The 15445-nt window shown below is 33.2% G+C and overlaps 1 long non-coding RNA gene across 1 annotated transcript; it reads right to left on the reverse strand.

Moving 5' to 3' along the window:
• Window positions 1–7295: 7295 nt before the first annotated feature.
• Window positions 7296–14113, reverse strand: LOC120072332 (uncharacterized). Its single transcript, XR_016527530.1, has 4 exons — window positions 13838–14113; window positions 13659–13756; window positions 13065–13583; window positions 7296–7925 (listed from the first exon to the last, which is right to left on the reverse strand). It is a non-coding gene; the product is annotated as an uncharacterized LOC120072332 (long non-coding RNA).
• Window positions 14114–15445: the final 1332 nt, after the last annotated feature.

Here is a 15445-nt window from a genome sequence, read left to right on the forward strand (position 1 = left end):
TATGTCATTGATATATTTATTGGATTTTCATAATAGAATGCAAAATCAACAACTTTATTGAATAAAATACTCAATAATATTTTATTGATAAATAGAATGTTTAACACAAAATTTTTGAACGACGAGTTCTAAGATATTCCTAATAGGCTATCCCCTTGGAGAGTTTTAACATAGGATCCAGAACAACACAAACTCCAGAAATGGATAGGATTTTTAAAGTTGGTTTCTACTTTAATTTTTTAACTTCGGGAGCATCATTGGGATCGGATTGGACTTTTGAGGTATGAAAACAGAAGGTTACACTTATAGAGTTACTAAAGAGTTAGTAAATTCTGACAAAAAACGGTAGCTAAATGACTATCTGAACATGAGTTATTCTGGAGATAATATTTAGTCAAGATTGTCTTGTTGTAGTATCGTTGCAAAAATAATCTTGGGTATATTAGTACTTTGCTAAAACTTGATCGGGTTTAAAAGAAATTCGCTTATAAAATTTGTTTATGTTTTCAGAATGACAAGTGCACTAGTACAATTGTTGGTATCTGATAAACTGATAGGGGATCATTATGCAACTTGGAAATCAAATTTGAATATTATACTCATGATAGACGATTTAGGATTTTTCTTAACAGAGGATTGTCCTTCCATTCCAAGTTCTAACGCATACCGAACTATTCGGGATGCGTACAATAGATGGATCAGGGCGAATGATGAAGCCCATGCCTATATCCTCGCTTGGCCAAGAAACATGAGGCTATAGGCACTGGCAAAGAGAATATGGAATCTCTATGAGGGATGTTCAGGCAACCATCCTTCTCTCTAAGGCATGATGCTATTAAGTACATTTACAACTGCCGCATGAAAGAGAGGGTCTCTATTCGTGAACATGTCCTGGACATGATGGTCCACTTCAATATGGGGGAAGTAAATGGAGATGTCATCGACGAGAGAAGTCAAGTCAATTTTATTCTAGAATCTCTTCCGAAGAGTTTTTTACAATTTTGTATGAACGTGTTAATGAATAAAATTGAATACAATTTGACTACTCTTTTGAATGAGCTACAGGCTTACCAGACAATGATGAGAGCTAAAGGTCTGGAATTGGAAGTACATGTTACTACCACTAAGAAGAGAGGAACGTCCTCCAAAAAGTCTGATGTTGCTTCCTCTTCATAGTGTAAGAGTGTTCCTGTTAAGAAAAGCAAAGGGAAAGGGAAGAAGAAAAATGATGGAAAAAGGGCAAGCTTAACGCTGCAGACAAAGGAAAGTGTTTCCACTGCAACTAGGAAAGGAACTGGAAGAGAACTACCCTCAATACCTTGCTGAGAAGAGAGTAGAGAAAGCAAAATAGGAAAACTAGTTCCTGAGGACTGCTTGCTCAGCTTAACCAGTGGGAGATGTTGCTGTTTGAAGATAATCTTATCTACTTTGTTATCTTGTAAAGAACAAATTGTATATATTTTTTTTGTAAATGAAATGTTCATTTTCAAAAATTATGTTTGTTCTATCTCATAACAACTTCTGTTAAAGAACCAACCTAATTAAAAGCCATTTGCAAATATTAAAAAATTTAAAACGGCTAGAAATAAATTAAGGCAAATAGTTATTTAATCTAAACGATAAGTTTAGAACATTTGAAACGTTCAGAGTGTACAAAACTTGTTACGTAAAATAAAACAAAAATACTTCGATTGGATCAAAGTATACAATGTTTAAAGATTTCTAGGTTTATTTGATAGAACATGAAATTTGTTGAAAAACTTTCTAATTACCTTAAATTGGTTTCTAAAAACTTATTGGAATGTTGTTCAAGATCACCTTGTATTATTTGTTTCCATAAAACTTGCATAAATCAGTAAAGGGTTATTGAATTAACACTGTAAACAAGAGTTGTTTAGATAGATTAGATGCGTCTTACTTAAAGAGTTGAGAGTACCTCGATATAGTGGGAGGAAAGTATGACTTCCTAGTCATTATTGAGAATAAGATGCATTCCCCTTATAGTTTAATAAGAAATTTATTGTACACTAACATGTTTACAAAGATTCTCTCAGCTAAAGTGTTTGAGAATCTCCTAGTAAGACTAGGAATACCAGGTTAATAACCTAGGGCAAGTGGGGAATAATCGGGTATGGGATACCGAATAGGAAATCATGGGTATGAGATGCCCTATTTTATTGTATTCCTCTATAAAACTCAAAAACTTAGTTTTATATATTTTGATATATAAGTTACCACTGGAGTTTTAGTTCAAGTGAGAGTTTGTTGGGTTTTATGTCCTAAAACTTGTGGTTTGTAAACAATAAAACTTATTATGAAAATTCAATAAGTTGTTATTGAATATATGTATTGCTTATTTCGTTTTAGAAATAAATCCAATAAACTAAATGATCCATGCCTATTACATGAGTACTTGAACTTTATGTGGAGACATAAAAGTGGATCAAGTTCGAGTAAATAGTCAAAATGATCTATAGTATATGAATGAGGTAGGGTGCCTTATTCTGATAACACTATTGGATGCGGCTCACTCTGCAGCTGTTACAAAGAGTTGTAAAGTGCTACAGATGATGTAATCCTAATTTGTACATGTTATGACATGAGGAGTGGGGGTGTCCTGTGTAATGGGTTTGTACAAGATCGGACCACGAAATCAGTCGCTCTTACTTTATAACACTGTTGACTATATAAAATTGACTATTTCAAAGCGATGATCTAGGTAACTTGACCTTAATCCTGAGCTAACTATGAACTTCTGTTTATTCAGGATTATCCTTAGATTTGCATAGGTGAGGGTTGGCTCAACAGCGCCGACTCAATAAACCTCCAATTCAGGGGTAAGATCGGGTAGATAGCTGGGGACATAGGGTGAAAGATGAAATTCCCTCCTACTTGCTTTCAAGGATAGTAGAGAGGTTGTTCGCTTAAATGCTGACACCGGGTCTTGAACAAGGGGCCCTTCTCATTGGCCCGAGAGGGACTCATTTTATTGATTGGATCATAAACCAATTATTCATTAGAGGATCAGTGAGACTTAATGAATAAAAGGTAATCTTGAGGGTAAAACAGACATTTGACCCAACCGTTATTACGAAAAACTTGTGAAGGGCTAACTTATTAATCATGGTTATATCGAGTGGACATAATATATCTATAGTGAGAAGAGTGCAACTATGGGCTTTAGTGGAGTGACCCGTAATTAACGAATAGGGGTTAATTCGGTGTAAAGAGTTTAGTCAATTAATCTCGGACCGTTGGAGCCCATGATTTGTAGGTCCGCGAGGTCCCCCTAATAGATCGTTAATGGATTAGCTTTAGAATAGTGTGATGAGTTAATTTGAAATATTCAAATTAGAATTAAGAGTATTAGTAATTATATAAGATATAATTACACGTTTAATTTTATAATTAAATTATATTGGAGAATTAATTAATAGTTAAATATGATTTAGATATTAAATTCGTGAAGATGGAATTTGCGTAAAATTAATTTAATATTTGTTATTAAATTAATTAGAATTAATTAAATAGTTTAATTAATTATTAATTATTAATTTTATTGGAAAATTAATTTATGAAATTAATTTTGTAAAATTACTAAATGTTTTCAATTTTGAAAAACAAAATTGATCTTAGAATTCATTTTGAAAAACAAAATTGGAAAACACAAATTTTAGAAATGTTAGATTTCTCCACTCATAACTAAGTAGCTCACTTAACATCCACTTGACTCTAGCTTTAATACTCCAAGCATAAGCGACATCTCATGCAACCTTCTTCTTTATATGAATGTTCTGTAATAAATAGAGAAGATGGAAGTGGAAATGAAGCATGCATCAGTTGAATTTTTACAAAAAAACTTGAGTTGAAGAAGGTATTCTTTAAGTGGGTGCAACAGTGAGTTCTCCTCCAAATTCCCTTCATTCAAGCTTATTTTGAGTCCCACAGCTCAATCTAAAGTTTCAATAGAATAGTAGGGAAGATCTTCAGGTAGTTCACAACGAGATTTGGAGAAGATTTGCAGCTGAATTCGTGATTCAAAAGGTTCTACAAAGGTATGTCTTGAAACCCTCTTATTATTGTATGAGCATGCTTTATTTATAGCCAAAATAAATGAATTAGGATGCTTATTGATCCTTGTTGCTTCTGCTGCATGCTGGTATACTCCTACAATTTAATGTCATAAATACATCTCACAACATTTATGAAATGTAAAAAAAATGTTTTTAATGATTGATAACTATTTGTTTCATATCTGTTATTACATCTATGTTTCCTAACCAACATGGGATTGGCCTAGTGGTAGTAGGAACATTAAAAAAAAAAAGGGTAAAGGGCTAAGGGGTCATGGGACGGGTTCAATCCATGGTATCAACCTACATAGGATTTAATATCCTACGCGTTTTCTTGACACCGAAATATTTTAGGGTCAGACGGATTGTCCCGTGAGATTAGTCGAGTTGTTGTACGCTGACTCGAATACTCATGGACATAAAAAAAAGTGACATCTATGTTTCCTTCAATATATTGACACAAAATATGTACACATATATTAATATGAACCTCCATATATAAGAATGAAGCTTGTAATATAAATACAAGGAAACTATTTACGACAAAAAACTAGTAACAAAACTTCAGTTAAGTTGTTTAAAAGAAACTAAATAAAACTAAGTGTTAGTACTCTCCCAAGAAAAAAGCACATATAAATAACTTGCTTGATGGTTTCCTCGCTTCAATGTGTTTTTCCAATCCTAGTAAAAGAAAAATATTCATTTTAGAACTCAACTCTGATACATCAATGTGAACAATTTAACAAAATTCATAAGTTATACATGTTTAATATTCGCAAACTTCTCAACTTATCAAACATAAAAAAGGTATAATGTTCATAATATTGATATCATCACATTTTTCATCAACTAACAACCCAACAAAAGTCACACTCATGTCACATAGTCAAAATATAACACTCATAATAGATAGTATAAAATATTTTTCATACTTAAATAAGATGTTCTTACCTTGACAAGAGCCTTACAACTCAATTCGAACACACGGAAACAATTTGGAACCACAAAAAGAGTTTAAGACTTAATTAAAAATCTTGATCTACAATCAAACTTAATTAGTAGTAAAAAAACAAATAAACAATATAACAAACAATAAACATCATCCTTGCTCTAAACATCGATGTCAAAACTTACTTCCACTAAGTATGAATATCTTGTTGGGTTGTATGTCCTAAATCTCGTAGTTTGTAAATAGTATACGTATATGAAGTTTATTGAAACAAATGTTGTTGAATGAAAATGAATTAATAACTCTAAATCCAATAAACTACGAACCCTTGGATATTGTTATGAATACTTGGATTTTATGTGGAGACATAAATTGGATCAAATTCGAGTATAAAAACCTAAATAGTCTATAGTACTTGGATTTGGTTGGGTACCTATTTCTGGAGATACTATTGAATATGACCTACTTTATAATTGTTACAAATGTTGTAAAGTGTCATAAACGATGTGATCAATTCGTTCATGTAGAGACATGTGAGCGGGGGTATTTGACACGATGAGATTGTGTAAGACTGACCACGAAATAATCTCTGTTATGTATTAACACCGCTTACTGTTGGCACTAATTAATTTCACTCCTTGATGACCTAGATAACTTGATCTGAATCCTGAGCTATCTATGAACTCCTGTTTATTCGGGATTATTCCTTGATCTGCATAGGTGAGGGTAAGTTCAACAATGCTGCTTAATATGCCTCTAATTTTAGGGATAAGACCGGACAGATAGCTAGGGATATAGAATTTGCAAGATGAAATTCACTCTATCCATTTTAGGGATAGTAGAAAGGTTTTTCCCTTAAGGGATGATCCCCGGTCTTGTAGGGACTCCATCCTCTCGTTGGCCTGAGAGGGAATGGAGTGATTAAGATCCTAAATCAATGGTTCATTAGAGAGACAGTGGTACTTAAGGAGAAAAGATGTAACTCAAGGTAAAACGATAATTGACCTACCTGAGGTTACGAACAACTGGTGAAGGATCAACTTACCGATGACGGTTATATCAAATGGACACATAATATATCTACAGCGAGGGGAGTGCAACTACATGCTATAGTGGACAATCTTGTTAGTTAACGAATGTTGATTAACTAGGTTAAAAGTTTGACTGGTTAGTCTTGGATCGTTGGAGTCCATGATCTGTAGGTCCATCGGGTCTCCTTGCTAGCTCAGTATGAACAAAATTGAAGAACTAGGTGAAGTGAGAATTTGAAATGTTCAAATTCGATCTTTAGGAAAAATTGTATTTTATATAAGATATAATTTCCAATCAATTAATTATTTTTGGAGAGTATGTTTTAAATAAAATATTAGCATGAAAGTGTTTGAAATTTTATTAATGTGATTAATCAAAATTAGATGTCAAAGTCAATTTAATAGGTGATATTAAATTTGTTTATTTTATTTAATTAAAATTGTTCTAATTAAATAATTTCTAAAATATGAAAATAGCATTTCATATTTTGTCAAAGAATTATTTAATTATAAATTTATTTTAATAAAAAATTAGTTAGTGGAAAAATCCAATTGTTGAATTTTTCCACCAACTAAGTGGGTTTTGAAGTGGTTTATGCTAAGTTTGACACCTACATTATTCATGCTAATGGAATTTGAGGTGGAAGTCATGCAAGATAGGTTTTTGCATGTGTTTTGTTTATAAATAAGTTTTTATTTTCAAAAATTAAAAACTAATGCTTCCTTAATTTTTGAAATTAATCTTTCTTAAATTCTTTTTGACTCTCCAAATTAATTAGTGATATTTCATTTTTTTTTCACTAAAGTTTCGGTCCCACAACCGTGTTCTTCAACTAGAGAATAGTGAGGATTTACCATTGGTGGAGTCAATTGCTCTTGGAGACGAAGTTTATCATGGAAAGTACAAATGTTATATCTCTAACTCTCTTGGCATGCTTAATCCTTAGTTAATTATTTGTAATTAGAGCGTTATGATTTGTTGCTTATGCTGTGCATGCTTCTTTTAATTCCAACATACCCGCACATGGGTCTATTGAAAAGAATAGAGTCAAATGAGATAAATGTTGTAGAAAAAAAATTAAAATTTATTTATTTCTTTTTTTTATTTTTCTTTTTATTTTTTATTTTTTAATTTTTTTTGTGAAGGGGAAGGGGGAATAAACAAGTGAAACATGTATCTAGTATATGATGATTATATACACATTTCGAACGTCTTTCTTTTTGAAGACGACTGATTTCCTGTACAACAAATCTAGTTGAAGTTACCCATCAAAACAATGATAATGTTGACATTTAATTTATTGTGAATGACTTACAACCGATTCTTCACTCAATCGTTCATGGACGAACGATGTCCACTGATCTTGCTCTATATGAGAATATTGTCGGGGAGGAAATTGCAAGACCGAGGGTTCATCCTTAAATAGAAGTATGAACTTTTGAGTCAATGTTGTCTTGAAAGTCCGAAACTTCCTAGATGTAGACATGAGTATACAATGTTTGGACTTAGAGTCCACATCAAATGACATCTACATAATGAAAAAAGTAGTTAAACAATAAACTAATAAACTACTATGCACATGAATTAAAATTTTAGTCTTTTAAATGGTTTGGAACTTTTTTCCAAAAATTATATATTATATGTATTTGTTGTCAAATACAAACTCCTATATAACTTTGCATCTTCTTTGCTCTAAATCCAATCGATTGTCCATGTTCATTATAATCAATAGTCAACTGTTGCCCAGATGTTCTTATTTGTGCCAACTTAGACATTGTAGTTGGGCCATGTGGAATACTTATTCTGCAATGTTTTTGTGGGATCATATTTCTATCATCCTCGCCGCTACTTGCTAAATTTTCCATGTCAATCTGCACAAAAAAAAAAAAAAAAAAAAGAAGAAAGAAAAACATTACTCACACAAAAAAACATATAATCTTAATATTTAAATACACATAACCATAATAAATGACATACCATGTTTAATACATTATTTATCAACCCATCTACCCTCACAATCATTTCTAATATATGTGGATGTTGTATCATCAATCTCAATAGATGTATCAACATTGGGCATTCTTTGCATACCTCCATAATCACACTCTACTTGTAGCATATCTCCTATTTCATCTTCATAAAAATCATCCTCAATTGTTCATTGTGGAGATGTTAAAACAATTGACCAACCCGAATTTGCAGGGTCTTTTACATAGAACACTTGTTTTGCTTGGGAGGCTAAAATAAATGGGTTTGATTTATGTCCAATACGATTGAGGTCCATAATAGTAAACCTAAACTCGTCTATTTTGACTCAAGTTCTATTCTCAACCCAATTACATTTGAATAAAATAAATGATAATCCATGATAGTCAAGCTCCCATATTTCTTGTATTATATCGTAAAAGGTCATATCTGACATGACGAGGCTTTTGTCCTTAGCATTAGAGACTTGCATTGTGGTAGCCGTTATACGAACTCCACTATTTTGAACCATTCTAACATCATCGCGATTCTTTGTGTGATAGTAGTAACCATTGACAATGTAACAAGAATATTTTGCCACAACTGAACAAGGTCCATTAGCTATCAATCTTAAAGAAGGCGATATGGAATTTTTGGGAACTACGAGAGCTAGTGCAAGCTATGATATATTTTATAATATTTTAGTAGTTAATATTTAATTATACATCAAATAGTAGGTCTCTAGAGATTACCCATGTGGACAACCACCGACTGAGTGTACGATTATGCTCTTCTTGAAGCCACTATCTACTTTTATTTTTACCAGAATTGAGCTCAGACAAAATATCCATATGTTGCCTATTATAAATGAAAAAGTTAGTAGATTATTGAATAATCAAGTAACCTAAAAGGAGAATAAGATGGAGATCTACATACTCAACGTAAGGAAGCACATCACTTACATTTTGAATGACATAAAGATGAGCTTGATCCAGCTCATCTTTACTCAGTCTGATAAAAGAAGTAGCTGACAATGCTCTATCAATGTTTGAGTTCACTTTCTTTGCTGATGAGTTTAGCCCAATAGAATTAACACTAGATACAAATTCAGAACAAAACTCTATAGTCTCTTTGACAATATAATTTTCTCCAACACATCCTTTTGGTCGATTTCTATTTCATATATAAGTTTTCAACACTTTCATGTATCGTTCAAAAGGATACATCCACCGCAAATAAACAGGTCCACAAAACTCAACTTCTCTTACGAGATGCACTATAAGGTGTACCATTATTATGAAGAATGATGGTGGAAAATACTTCTCTAAGAGGCATAGAGTGACAACGATATCCTCTTGCATACCTTTTAACTGAGATGAATCGATCGCCTTGCAACATATAACATTAAAGAAGAAGCATAGGCGAATAATTGCAAGTCTTACTTGTTTGAGTAAAATATCACGAATGGCTGCCGGTAATAATTGTTGCATAAGAACGTGATGGTCATGCGACTTAAGTTCGTAAAGTTTCAAATCTGTGAGCGACACTAAACTTTGAATGTTCAATGAATAGCCTTCAGGTACTTTAATTTCTAATAGTACCTTAAAAATCTCAATTTCTCAGCTCGTGTTAATGTATAACATGCGGGAGGTAAAAATATTTTTTTCTCTCCTACTTGAGGGGCTAACTCTGATCTAATGTTTAGTTCCACCAAATCTAATCGATTTTTTATTCCATCTTTAATTTTACCAAGAATATCAAGCAATGTGCCAATAAGATTTGCATATACATTTTTATCAATGTGCATCACATCTAAACAATGTCAGATGTCAAGATACTTCCAGTATTCTAACTAGAAAAGAATAGATTTTTTCTTCCAATAAGTTGAAGGGTTGTCTCCACTGTTCTTTTCCTTGATAGTTTTCTTACCAAATGAATATTGATACTTGTTTCTGCAAGAATTTCTTCCCCACTCAACGGTTCTGGAGCAAATTCTAATTCTTATGTGCCATTAAAAGCTTTCTTTTGTTTCCTATATGGATGAAGGCAGGGTAGAAACTTGCGATGCCCGAGATATGCCATCTTCTTCCCTTTTGGTAAATAAGTGGATGAAGTTTTCTCTCCACAAATTGTACATGCATGATATCCTTTAACCATACAACCACACAAATTACCATACGTAGGAAAATCATTAATGGTCCATAATAAAATAGTTTTAAGCATGAAACGTTGTTCTTCATATGCATTGTAACATTCTACCCCATCTTTCCAAAGTTTTTTCAAATCATCTACTAACGGAGCTAAATAAACATTTATGTCATTTCCCGGTTGTTTAGGACCAGATATTAGTTCAGTCAATATAAAAAATTTGCGCTTCATGCACAACCATGGAGGTAGATTATACGTCACTAACATCACTGGCCAACAACTATATCTACTATTAAGATCTCCATGTGGATTTACCCCATCTGTCGAAAGAGCAAGATGAAGATTTCTAGGTTCTGACCCAAACTCGAGCCACAAATTGTCTATTTTTTTTCCATGATAGGGCCTTTGGGATGTTTTAATAAACCATCTGTTTCTTTTTTTTAAGCATGCCACATCAATAAGCTTGTTGTTTTTTTTTACTTCGAAACATTCTTTCAAATCTTGGAATTGGAAAGAAATACCACATGACTTTTGCTGGGATATTCTTAGCCTTTTCCTTTAATTTTTTTAAGCTTCCATCTTGACGTACCACAAATGGGGCATACATTTGCATTAGAGATTTCTTTTCTAAACAAGCAACAATCATTGCTACATGCATGAATCTTCTCGTACTTCATTCCAAGGGTACCCAACATCTTTTTTGCTTCATAAGTAGAAGTTAGAATTTCATTAGGACTAGGTAATATGTCATGAATTAATTCCAACAACTTAGTGAGACTCTTATCTCTCCATCCAAATTTAGCTTTCAAATTATATAACTTTATCAATGTAGATATTTTTGAAAAAGTTTTACAATTTGGGTACAATGGTTTCTTCGCATCATCTAATAATTCTTCAAAATTATCGGATTTTTGACTAAAATAGTAATTATATGCAGCCTCAAACATTCCAATTATATCATCAACATCATCCTCATCAACTTCGTCTCTTTCACTAGTAGACACATTTTCATTGTTTCTCTTAATCGGTAATGATTCACCATGAAAAATCCATGTATGATAACTTTGATCTATACCATTAAAAAATAATTGATCTCTTATTCTGTTCACATTTAGAGTCTTTGCATTCACACACTTCAAACATGGACAACTCATGACATTCAATATATTTGAATGTTGTAGACCATTTTTAATAAACATCTCGACCCCTAAACTGTGAAACCCAGATTTCCATTTTCCCTACTTAAGCAAGTGGTTAAGGAAATTAACTAAGTGAAAGATAAATCCTATATTGAAGTGAAGGAAATTTCTAAGTGTTGAATAGATTTTCCTTGAGTAGTTTTGAGTTAAACTTTAATTGATGAAATTTGGCTAAGTGTAAAGTAAAAAAGGGCCCATGCGTTAAGAGTTAGGACACATTAACGCATAAGTTGAAAAGGCAACCATGCATTTGTAAGGTTGGACGCATGATTGGCTGAAGTATTGGCAAGAGGCATTTCGAAGAGTAACCATGCATTGGAAGCTAAGGAGAAATATGACTAAGTATTTGACAAATGCGTTAGTGTGTGCCATGCGTTGGCCATTAGACTTTGAGAGATTATTTGGGAGATTAGTAGTGCATGCAGCAACGAAGGTCTTGAAGAGGTTAGAAAACGCATGAGGCAACCTCAAGTTGCGCATCCAAGGGCGCTGGACGTTGGATACGTTGGATATGTTGGATGCGTTGGTTGCGTTGGACACGATGGATGCAATGGATAGAGGAATGCGGCGATGGATGCGTTGGACACGATGGTATGCGTCTATACAGCTGAAGATTAGATCAACGCATGGGGTGCAACGGCTGTGTTGGATGTGTTGGACACGATGGTATGCGTCCATGCGGCCGAAGGCATGCAGCGAAATGAGATGTGTTGGTAGGTTGCGGTGGTGCGATGACATGCGGTGATGGGGGTATGCATCGATGGCGTTCATACATAAATTTGATATTAAAACTGAAAGCTTTAATTGAAAATAGAATACTGGAACTAAAACAAGCCCAACAAACGTGTACATAAAACTTTTTAAACCATTGTATCTGAAAACATAAACTTGGCAACTATTATTCATGTCATCATCAACATCATATAGCACTATTTTATGCTTTGCTGGGCTATGCCTTAGTTTATCAGTCTAGAGTGGCCCTCTTGCTCACTCTTTATTATCTCTTACTGCATTACTACTTAACTAGGAAGGAACCCTTTTGTTCTCTTCCTAAAAACATAATTTGCAACCTTAGTTGAGAGAGTACCTTTACTCAATTCCTCAACGTCAATCCAAAGTTAGTGTGGAGTGATCTGTATACTACCAATAATAACTTTTCTTACATTCATGTGATTCTAGTTTAAGTACTGTCATACCTTAGGTACTACTGCTCATATACCTTTTCCATGTACTTCAGTATCGAGCTGCTCGGATACCTTCTCCATGTCCTTCAGTATCGAGCTATTCAAATTTTAGGATAAAGCTTCAGTACCTTCTTATCTAGTCCTTCAGTACTAAGCTATTCAAACCTATGACTAAGCTTCAGTACCTTCTCATGTAGTCCTTCAGTACTGAGCTATTCAAATTCTAAGACTGAACTTCAGTACCTTCTCATCTAGTCCTTCAGTACTGAGCTACTCACATTGAACTTTCTTATTCTTATCTCTTAAGGACTTAGTTGCCCAAAAGCTTCCTATACTAACACATCCTATTGTTTATTAAAAAGTATAGCATAAACATAGCATTAATGTGAGATGTGTTGCCTGATAACTATTTGAGAATAGTTGTCATAAATATCTTTCAGTAAACATACATTGTTGGACATTCATAAGCATTAACAATTTACTTAAAACATTTAAAGCATTTAGAGTCACTCACAGTTTGTCGGGGCTCTTAACGGTTTATATGCCTCTCCTAGTTCTTCTTGGCCACTTCTAGCGAGATTTGTGACTTTCCAGCGAGATTTACTAAACCAATTAACCGCTTAATCATCTTCACAATTAATCTAGGATCCCAATTTCCTCCAATTCCATGCTTAAAATATCATATGAATACCAAACGACCACTACTTATGTTTGAGAACACTTTAATTACCATAAATTTGGATTTTTCAGCTTTTAATGACGGACAGAAGTCATCTTCAACCTCCAGCCCACATTTTCTTCCAAATTCGGCCAGTTTGCCGGTGAGACTTCTGGCGACAAAATTCGCTCATTTCAGCCATACCCACTCGAATTAATTTATATAAACCTTTTACCCATCCTCTAAACTATTTTACCTCACATTTTGGAGTCTTGAATCGCCATAATTCTTCTGGAATCGGTCAAATATTTCTTGATACCCCTGTTTTCCGGCGAGAAGTTTCAGAACCTTTCCCAGCTTGAAATTCGTCAATCCCTAACCATATAACCCGACTTTTAATTTATACAATTTATTTTTTAAACTTTCCAATAAGCATATTAACCAACTAACCTGAGAATATGAAGCTTTGAAAACGCTTGAATAACACCGAATCAGCTCCAAAAGTCACTTTCTCTGTTCGCCCGAAATTTTGTGTAGTCTCGGTCTTCCTATTAATTCACCAATTTTCAGTCAAAATTAGCTCTAGCATCCTTCAAGAAAAATGTTAATAAACCTCTTAAATTACTAACCTCAAAATTTCAGCTTCAAATTTGGTTTCTACAGCTCGATAACTTCAAAACACTGAAGCCTGTTAAGACTGTTCGAAATTCAGACTTAACCCGACTTTTCATTCAAATTCCTCAACCTCCACAGCTCCAATCACTCCGGTAACGCTCGAAATTCTCCTCCTCTCGTCCCTTTACAATTAAATCAATGAAAATTAGGGTTTGTTCGAGCCCCTCGGTATAAATCGCTCTCATTCTCAGACTCATCACCGTCTTTCTTTTTTTTTCTTATTTATTTACTTCTTTTCTTTCTTTCTTTCTTATTTTTTTTTTTAATTTTTTTAATTCAATTCCTCTCCAAATTCCTTTTCCTTTTCAAAAATTCCATTTCCTTCTATTTCTTCCTTTTCTTTTAGATTAATTCCCTTTCTCTTCTTCTTCTTTTTTTTTCAAACTAACTTTTAACTTTAATTATTTTAATTATTTTCTTTAGGAACAATTCAAGATCAAGGGCTTACAACACCGTTTTGCTGAGGTGTACCAGAGGCTATGAGTTGAGACTGAATTCCATGTTCTATCAAATAGTTCTGGAATTCTAAGTCCATATACTCATCACTTCGATCTGATCGAAGTGTTTTAATCTTTTTACCTAATAGGTTTTCAACCTTAGTCTTATACTCTTTGAACTTTTCAAATGTTTCAAACTTTTGATGCATTAGGTAAATATGCCCATACCTAGATTAATCATCTATGAAGCTGATGAAATATTCATACCCCCTCTAGCTCTAACATATAGAGGACCACAAAGGTCTGAGTGTATCAATTTTAAGGGTTCTTTGGCTCTAAGACTTTTTTCAGAAAAAGATCTTTTTGTCATTTTACCCTCAAGACAGGATTCACAAGGTGATAATGAACTGTCTTCTAACTTATTTAGATGACCGTTCTTAACAAGTCTCTCAATCATGTTGAGATTTATATGACCTAGTCTTAAGTGCCAAAGATAGACATTTAGAGAAATTTTCCTTTTCTTATGAGTCTTAGCACTTTTAAACATCTCTATGTTCAATACGGCTTTAACCTTAGTCGGTTTTAACACATATAAGTTATTTTCTAATTTTGTAGAACAAATTTGTTTACTTCTAGTATTGAAGAACACTTCATCATTTTCGAAATAAACTTTATAATTTTGTTCTAGCAAGCAAGAGATAGATATTAGAATCATTTTTATAGAAGGAATGTAATACACATTTTTCAAATAAATGTACTTATCTCTTATAAATAACTTCATATCTCCCATTGCTTTAGCTGAAACCTCCCCGGTCCCTACCTTAACGATTGTTTCGCCCTCTGTCAACTGTCTCCAGGAACTTGTTTCCCGTGAGAAAGTACAAACATGATTAGTGGCACCTGAATCAATTATCCAGGTTTTATCGTTTTCCACTAAATACACTTCGATAATAAGTAAATAAAATTTATCTCGTTGTTCGAATTTTGCATTCTCATTTATGTTATTAAAAATTTTAGATGAGTTGGGAGATAGATGACAATCCTCTGTTAAAACTCTATTGAAGATATCAATTGCTAGTAGTTTGTTTGTTGATTTGATTTTACCATTATCTAATTCGAAAGTGA

This window comes from Benincasa hispida, chromosome 2 (genome assembly GCF_027475165.1).
Source record: "Benincasa hispida cultivar pf3 chromosome 2, pf3_genome.v1.1, whole genome shotgun sequence".
Lineage (NCBI taxonomy): Eukaryota > Viridiplantae > Streptophyta > Magnoliopsida > Cucurbitales > Cucurbitaceae > Benincasa > Benincasa hispida.